The sequence below is a fragment of the Heterocephalus glaber genome, unplaced genomic scaffold (assembly GCF_053883595.1).
Source record: "Heterocephalus glaber isolate CG9 unplaced genomic scaffold, H.glaber_assembly_v1.0 deba00001454, whole genome shotgun sequence".
Taxonomy (NCBI): domain Eukaryota; kingdom Metazoa; phylum Chordata; class Mammalia; order Rodentia; family Bathyergidae; genus Heterocephalus; species Heterocephalus glaber.
In genome coordinates, this window is record NW_028258303.1 from 1,985,643 (window position 1) to 1,995,112 (window position 9,470).

The following is a 9,470-nucleotide window of genomic DNA, read 5'->3' on the forward strand; positions in this document are numbered from 1 at the left end:
TCTCAGGGTATGAGCCAAAGTTCAAAATTAATTTTATAATAAATAATCATAGAAAATTACAATTTGATAAAGAGTATTTGCCAAACCATTTAAAGCAAACACCACACTAAATGCTCATTTTTTAAAATCAGGAACAAGAGGACGTGCTTTATCATTGCAATTGTATAATATTGCTTTGAAGAGCCAGAGTTTTGAGTATGTGTGTGCACATCTATACACATATAAACACATGCACACACCTGTATTTATTTTTCAGGTAGGACTGTCTACATAAAAAGTGCATCAGAATCAACAAATTAGTAACTCTGAAAACATGCTGAGTACAAAATAATCTTATAAATATCATTTGCATTTTCCATTTCCATTTTACCAGTGATCAAATAGAAAGTGAAATTGACCAAAAAGAAACTGATCAATGGAAACTTAGGAACTTAGATGTTCAGTGTCTTGTTCCTACCATGGTCATTAATGAGCATTTAGTGACAAACAAAATACATCACTATAGAAGACTGACATACAGTGTTATAAAAAAAGACAAAATATCAGCCTTGCTTCCAAAGAACATTCTAGTAAAGTGAGGAAGATTTTGGTGCCACCTAAAATAACGATGAAGCACATTTCCTAATATTATAGTTTTTGAAACTCTTTTTGACTCTACTAAAATACAGTCTGTGTATATTTGTTTTCCCCTTGAGAATACTAGTAACTTTCTTTAAAGTATGTATCCAACAATGTGCCATCAACTAAGCTTTCATTATAATCTCACAGCTGGTAACAACACAAGTCTTCTCAACTATGAAGCTCTTAGAAACTAGCTGAGCAACATAAGGACATAAAACAACTTCCTAGCAATTCCAAAAACAACTATCACCTCATGCAGTAAAGCCTTATAATGACCACTATGGAGAGGCAGCACCATCTCAATTATGTAAGTATGTATTTTAGTCTTTCAAATATATACAACAACTCACAGTAGACTGAATAATGCTCCATAAATTAAAGTGTGCTAAATAATTATGCATAAATAAGAATTATTTCATTTCAAATATTAAGTCACAAGAGTTGCACATTTCCAAACTACCTAGTGCTGATCTTAGGTATTCAAAACTAACCTTGATGAGAATGAACTGGTTTAAATGTTAACTCCTTAAAGCATTTTCATATTCTTTGCTCTTACACATTTCTATTCCTTCAATAATTACTTCTGAGAAGAATAAACATTAAACTCAACTCCTTCTAAATTATAATTCACCATACTATGGTGAAATCCAATCAAAAGCAGTTTCACTTTTGTACAAATTAAAGTTGTATGAAATACCGTCACTGAGTTCTGCTTAGAGCAAGTCTGTCAGTTGTTTTTCATGTCTAATCATACAACAATCTTAGTGAGATATTCTCTCATTTCATATATAGAATAAGCAGGCAAAAGCTGTTATTGAACTACTCTTTCCTAGTCTCAGTGGTGCACCACTAAACTGGCTGCGGTGCCTAGGCAGAGGTGTCCTGATTCAGTGTTTACTGATTTCCTTGCTTTAAATAGAAGTCGTGTGATCAATTTCTAGCTACCTATAGTTTATTGGAATTTTTTAATATTTACAGAATTTCCTCCACACTCACAATCTAGCATGTCACAGCATACTTTTTCATCATCTCTTGAGTTACCACTTCCTTCCCATTCTGATTACTAGAGAAAGGTGTGGAGGTGTGTTCCTGCTGAAGAATAAATTTGTCAAGATAGTTTATTTCCCATGTTCTATGAGCGGAAAAATCTGCAAATGTCATCTGAGATATTTCAAACCTTATAATCTACGAAACTATACTGTCAACCACTGTTTGAATTTAAAACAAATTTTAAATTTATGAAAAGGCAGATGTATAGGTTTTACATTTGTAATGGTATGGTTTCTGCCTTTCACTGAGAGCATGTTTATACTTAGAGAGTGGCCTCATGTAAGAGTAGACTTCTGGTATCCTCCAGCCACACACACTTTTCTCAAATGTTCTTTTTATATTAGCTTTGAAAATTTTTTCAGGGTTTTGTAAAAACTTAGCACTTTTTTCATTTTGAATTATTATGTAGTTGTAGTACATAATGTTTACATTCCTTATGGGGAATTGGTATATATATTTTGCAAAACATTCAAGACTTGGTTTATGGAGATAGCACAGTGTGGATTGTGACAGGCTTGTTAGAGTCAGAGCTGGATGCTATTCTTTCTGACAGGTCTTCTGTTGTTGTTTGTTTTGTTTTTTCCCCTTAGGCTTCCGAAAAGCAGCCAGTTCTCTGTGAGCCTTTGGAGGAAATATGTGAGTGCCATAAGCAAGTGTAGTGCCACAGGCTTTGAGTCTGGGGTCTGGGGAAGGTAGAGGAATGTAGCTACCTGCTGTGTACATGGGGTATAAGGTTGATATCCAGAATATTTTATTTCCATGAAAGGCAAAGGGAGATGCATTCTTAAATTGCAAACACAACTCATATCAAATCTTTTATTAAGGTTTTAAGTCTCCATAAATCTCAATAGGCCATTTAGAGCAAATAAGGATAAGATATGAAGTAATAAAATGTGGGCAGGGGTATGATGAGGATTTAGGAAGATAAAAAAGGAAGGAAAATGTCCTTGAAATGCTTTTACATCAGAAAGACACATTTAAACTGTTCAATTTTGAGTGCTGAGCCACCGCTGCCGCCCAAGTCTGGACCTTGCAGCAACATGCCCTGAGGCCCACCCAACATGCACTCCAGGTTCCTTTCGGTTGGAAGTCCAAGATGGCCAGCCTCAAGGATCAGCTGATCATGAATCTCCTTAAGGAAGAGCAGGTCATCTAGAATAAGATTACAGTTGTCAGGGTTGGTACTGTGGCCACGGCCTCCAGCATCAGTATCTTAATGAAGGTCTTGGCAGATGAACTTGCTCTTGTTGATGTCATAGAAGACAAATTGAAGGGAGAGATGATGGATCTCTAACACAGCAGCCTTTTTCTTAGAACACCAAAAATTGTCTCTAGCCAAGACTATGATGTAACTGCAAACTCCAAGCTGGTTATTTTCACAGTTGGGGCATGTCAGCAAGAGGGAGAAAGCCATCTTAATTTGGTCCAGCCTAATGTGAACATCTTTAAATTCATCATTCCTAATGTTGTAAAGTACAGCCCAAACTGCAAGTTGCTTGTTGTTTCCAACCCAGTGGATATTTTGACCTATGTGGCTTGGAAGATAAATGGCTTTCCCAAAAACCATGTGATTGGCAGTGGTTGCGATCTGGATTCAGCCCGGTTCTGGTACCTGATGGGGGAAAGGCTGGGAGTTCACCCCTTGAGCTGCCATGGGTGGGTCCTCCAAGAGCATGGAGATTCTAGTGTGCCTGTGTAGAGTGTAGTGAATATTGCTGGTGTCTCCCTGAAGAATCTGCATCCCGAGTTAGGAACTGATGGGGATAAGGAGCATTGGAAAGAGGTTCACAAACAGGTGGATGACAGTGTTTATGAAGTGATCAAACTCAAAAGCTACACATCCTGGGCCAATGGACTGTCTGTGGCAGATTTGGGAGAAAGTATAATGAAGAATCTCAGGAGAGTGCATCCAATTTCTACCATGATTAAGGGTCTCTATGGAATAAAGGATGACATCTTCCGTAGTGTTCCTTCTGTCTTGGGACAAAATGGGATCTCAGATGTTGTGAAGGTGACCCTGACTCCTGAGGAAGAGGCCCATCTGAAGAAGAGTGCAATACCCTGTGGGCAATCCAGAAAGCGCTTCAGTTTAAAGTCTTCCAGGGTCGCACCACTTCACTGTCTGGGCTACAAGAGGATTTAGTTGGAGGTTGTGCGTGTTGTCCTTTTTATCTGTTCTGTGGTTGAAGCAGTAGTATTAAGATGGCCTGGGAAAAACATCAGTTTCCCAAAGTTAGAAATAGAAATGGTTCACAAAACCCCACAGTTCTATCCTTATGCTGCATGGCCCTTGTGTAGTCCTAACCTGGTTAGTATAAAGTAGCACCACCATCTATGAGACACCACGGCCAACATCGCACAGGCTCCAGTTGCCCTTTGAACCAGATGTATGTTGCTCTGTTACAGAACTTCACCAACCAAGCCTAGTCTTTTTTCCCAGCTGGTCACAGCCTGGGATTCAGTGTATAAATCAAATACTTCATGTCTTATGCATAACTGTTCTAAAGGATTTTATTTTGTGTAATATTTTATGTAATATATATATATCAGTAATGTACATTGCCATCTAATGTAAAAAGGAAAGATCTACCTGTGAACAATATAACCCAAGTGTCAAACCAACTACAACACCAAATAAACCTTGAAACATGAAAAAAAAAACTGTTCAATTTTGATAAGGAAAGGAAAAATAACTCATTTATATTCAGGGCTAAAGACAAGTACATGTAACATACACTGAAATCTATGGGAAACTTCCCCAGGGATAATTTCATTTGATGCAATATAGCATAACCCAAAAGAAGATACTGAGGGAAGGTATGACCTTACATGTGTAGATTTGAAAGCGTATGTAAAGACATTTTTATACCTTTAAGGACATGATTTGATAGAAGTAAAGTTGGTAATGATGAGCTATCAATTTCAATGTATAATGAACTAATTTATCAATTCTATAACTATAAAAACTATCCTGTAGGTTGTACAGTGAGCACAGGTTTGAATAAACTGCATGCACTAATCATTAAGAGCTTAGATATAGCTTTTGGTTCCCTGGATAATCTATAAAACCTTCCTCTTCTCCAGATCATTAACTTAATCCCACCTGCGAAGTCCCTTTACCAGGTAAATTGAAATAGATTCTAGGGATTAGGGGAAGGGTACCATGCATGGGGTATTGTTATTCAGCCTATCATTCCGATTAAAGGCATTTTATCTAAAAGTACATACTTTGTTTCATTTTTCTACATTTTACATACAAATAAAAACTCAAAATGCTTATATGGTTCAATAGAATCGAAAGAACTCAAGTTTTCTTTATAACCACTGTGCCCTATTTCTTTATTTCTAATCTAACAAATTAAATACAAGGAGATGTATATTTCTGACCTAATTAAACACAGAGGTTTTCACATAGTAAGTAGAGAGATAAAATGTATCAAACAATCAGTTTGAGAAATTCTGAGCTGCTATGAATTTACAGATGAGATGAATATGTACAGTTAAGTTTCATGTGTAGTATTATCAGTTATATGAATGTAATTTTCCTGAGATCACTATAATATAAAAAATAATATTTTTTAAAGAATAGGCAATAAAAATGTACAAATGCTAAACTTAACTTGTAGATGAGTAATACTATAGCAATTGTTTACAATGTAGACCATCGAAAGATTGGTCACGGAGGAGTAATTTCCACCGATATTGTTTAGAATTGCTAATGCAATTACTTCTACTGCCTGTACCCAAGGGTGACTGTTCCTGATGCCTATACTGTATTTTTAAAATGCATGTTTATCAAGGTTGAATCTGGCTAAACCATGTAGTGCTGCTACAAAGAAACATTTGCATTCCTAAAAATTACTATGTAAAATGCCATAATCAAAATCTCAGGTCTTATGGGGAAATGGGTTTAGAGGCACAATAATCAAAACCTCTTCAGCTACAAATCAAAGGAACTCCATTTAGCAAAAGAAAAAAAAATGGAAGGAAAAAATGGAAGCAAAGCTTTTCAAATGGGGAGCAGAGGATGGATTAAGGGTGGGGAGCAGAATGGGGAAAAAGACTTGATCTGTATTATGTACATGTACAAATTCCCTATGATGAATGTGATCAATATGTATACAAATATGTACTAATAAAAATAAAGTTAAAAAAGAACTCTAATAAACCAGGCAGCATAACTTACACATTTTAGCTGGTTATATAAACAAATATTTCAATGTGGCACATTACCTTAAAATATAACTCAAATTTATTTGGAAATTGTCCTTGGAAGAACTGTAGCCTGAGAATTGCTGAGAAATGGTGATGAAAGGCTTGTCTGAAATCAGTCAGAAAGTAGGAGCACAAGAAGTGAGCAGGTGTAGCTTGTTACACAGTGTGAACTGTGGTAACTGGTGGATGTAAGGAGGGTGTGTTTGTGTGTGTGTGTGTATTTTATGTCTATGTGTCTCAGTTTAATGGAGAATGGATTTTTGACTTCAACTAGCTTTTCTCACTCATGAAATTGTACATAAACAAATGTAAAATTACTCCATATATACATATATATGCACACACATATGTCTCATAGGAAGAAATTGTTATTTTCAAAGCAAACCTCATAGCTGTGCGTCACTTTGACTGTGAGTGGCAACATGAAGAAATACACATCCCTGTCTTCCAACATGTAGATTAGAGTACCAGCCTGTTCCTGGGAGACCAAGGAGTGTCACATCAGCAACATAGAACCAGTGATAAAATTCCCCTTCCCCAATTATTCCTATTACTTTTACTTCTTGGACCTTAACTTGATCTCAGAATCCTTTTAAAGGCAAACATCCAGAAAGCCACTTTGTATTTGGCATCAAATGATGGAAAACTTTTCCATCATGATGAGGGGAAAAAGCATGAATTCTGAAATATTTTAGACATGTGTTCAAGTCTTCCACTTTGCTCTCACTTGTGAGTATGAGTGTTGATGAATTACCTAATTTGATGGACTTTGTTCTTCCTACTATAAAATCAAACTAATATTGCCTACTTCAAACGGTTGCTGTGAGAAGGAAATAAGATCTATGGATGGTGTACCTCATATAGAGTCTACATTTGTCTTCCTTGTGTAGTCTCTTTACTTTGACTTTGGTCAAAGAATCAGAGGAATAAATCTAGTTTGGACTTTAGGTTGAGGGTGGAGGGTAAGATGGAGGCATGTCAGGAACGTGAGCTGAAATGACCATTATTTTTTTAAGGTGCATGTTCACTGTGCCCCGTGCATGAAGGCAGACCAAAGCAATGGAGGGTTTTCAAATCATAGACACATAGAATGTGGTGCCACCATTCACACAGCAGTCCTGGGTAAAATGCAGATCTACAGCAACTGTGCTTAGCACTTCTTGTCATCTACCCTGGCCGGCAACAACATTCTACAGAATCTGAATTTAAACAAACTATATTGGCTGCTCCTGGTGCAGGACAGTATATTTGACATGATTTTTGAAACTAAGCCAGGAGACAAAACTAAGCCATTGCCAAATGGAGAATGCTTGGTTCTTTCTCTAAAAATGTTGATGACTCATGATATAAACTCAGGTACACTGGATTGAACACAAACTATCACAATCATTTTTAATGATATCATAAAAATTAAATAAGAAAAGCAGGGGTGCTCCTATTTTATTCAAAAATAATGAGACAGGCATTAAAATAATTTTAAAAGGTGCTGATGAAAGGCAATTTACATGTTTCTTTCAGCTAGTAAAACAGAGACCATTTTGAAACTGATTACAATCTGACAAAAAAGTAAGTAGTCTTGGTCTAGGATGTAAATTGCCCAGCTACAAATTTTGCTATCAAAGGGACCACATTCTAAAGCTTTAGTATTCTTTTCAGAGTCAGAGACCTATTTCTTTTGTGCTCTAATCTTTAGACAAGAAAATTCATGCCCATAAACATATGCACAATAATGAAGCTGCCCAGGAAAGATGAAACGGAATGTTGGCAGAACACGGTGCTATGTTTGCCATGGTTCTGCCACTTACATGATACCTACTGGAGCTGCTGGCTGGGACATTATTTCAATTCAAAGGAGTCAAATACCAGTGAGGGTTCACATTCTGTTTCAAAAAGGGCAGTGATAAACTGAACTCAAATAAATGTCAGAGCACCATAAGAATATGTAAAGCAAAAATTATTTCTGTTTCCAGTTAATGTTAAGGGTGTACAATTTCATGTCAAATTTAACATGAGTTACACAAGGTGCCAGATATATTTTCATCTGATGAGGACATAACACTGATGAGAAATTGTATTCATTGTTGATCTTTTTATTATTTTACTGTGAAAGTGCTGATTTTTAAGTATCCTAAGCAACTACACTTCATGGCTGAAGAGAATATTATATTACTGTGTTTTTCAGCCTTGAGAAATTGTGGGCTGTATGTCTGCTGCTACAGAGAAGATACATTTTAGTCTGTTAAACCAGTAGTTCTTCTAGAGTGTGGAGTAGAACTACACTTCCTTCTCTGAATAATTTCTCCTGGAAGCTTGAGTGGCTTCAAAGTAAATCTCCAGGAGTACGCTATGTGACTGTCTCAATGACTGCCCAAGATTCTCTATTTTCATGTGTCAGGGCAACAAGTCTAATGGAAAGCAGCAAGCAACCTGGTGGTGTGTCAAAGTGGCACTAGAGTTCGATGAAACTGACTTCCTGCTGGGAGATGTCCCTTAATATGGCATGAGCTGGACTATCCACATACACCCAGTTTACTTGCCATCTGGTCCACAGTGCAAGCAGCCCAGTCTCTACCACGAATTTCCTGCCATCCTATGTAATGGCCTTTGAGATGGAAATTCAATTGACTATAAGGTGCACTGATTAATTGTTGATGTTAAAAATCAAGATTTCAAGCTTAAAAAGTAAAACAATTATAAGATTCTTGTTTATGCTGAATTTTTTCATTTTGAAATATTATTCAGAAAATGATTCCAGGTTTTCTGCTAAGGTACTGCATTTTAAGAATTCATGTTTACAATAAAATACCTGCATCTATAGATATGTACAACTAATAGCAAGTTTATTAAATCATTCATTCCATGCTGCTAGGTCTTGAGACAGAATACTACTTTTGTAGCTTTCTACACTACACAAATACACAACACATTTGTGCTTGCACTTACTGTGCTGATTTGTCTGCACATTCTGAGACAGCATTGTGATAGGCAATTATTTCTCTGCTGAGAGAAAATGACCTGTGTGGCTGTGCTTGTTAATTCACACCAGTGCGCTCCTCTTCGTACAGTTCCCTTACAAAGGGATCACCATGTCAGGAGCACAGGACGAGCCCTGTGATTGTCACTGTATTCGATGCCAATAAAATGATCTCCAAGAACCTCTCAGGCTGTAGTTTGATGACACTTGGATTCTGCAGCCACCAGAGCTTCAGTTTTTCTCTGTGTGTTTCTTAACCATCTCTCCATGACTTGCTATTCCATTTAAGTCTATATTCTCAACATAGTTTATAATTAGTTTATAGTTTTACCCATCTTGTAGTTCTGGTCTGCACCCATTTTATAGTTAAATGTATGCTCATTTTATAATTGATACAATTCAGTTTTTCTTTTGCCTATATTAAATTTAAAATTGGTTGTCCAGGTTTCTTTTTGAATTTTCTAATGAATCTAAATTTCATCTCAATGAGAGGTGAACCTTTATTTGAGGCTAGAGGCAGCTCTAGTCTGTAAGAACAGCAGAGACAAAAACAAATCTGAAGGGCCCTGATCAGATGTGGGCAGGTGTGCCAATCAACCCCACAGTGAGA

The 9,470-nt window shown here is 36.7% G+C and overlaps 1 pseudogene; it reads left to right on the plus strand.

Annotated features, from left to right (window-relative positions):
• The first annotated feature begins 2,267 nt into the window (after positions 1 to 2,267).
• Positions 2,268 to 4,349, plus strand: LOC101708190 (L-lactate dehydrogenase A chain pseudogene; annotated as a pseudogene).
• Positions 4,350 to 9,470: the final 5,121 nt, after the last annotated feature.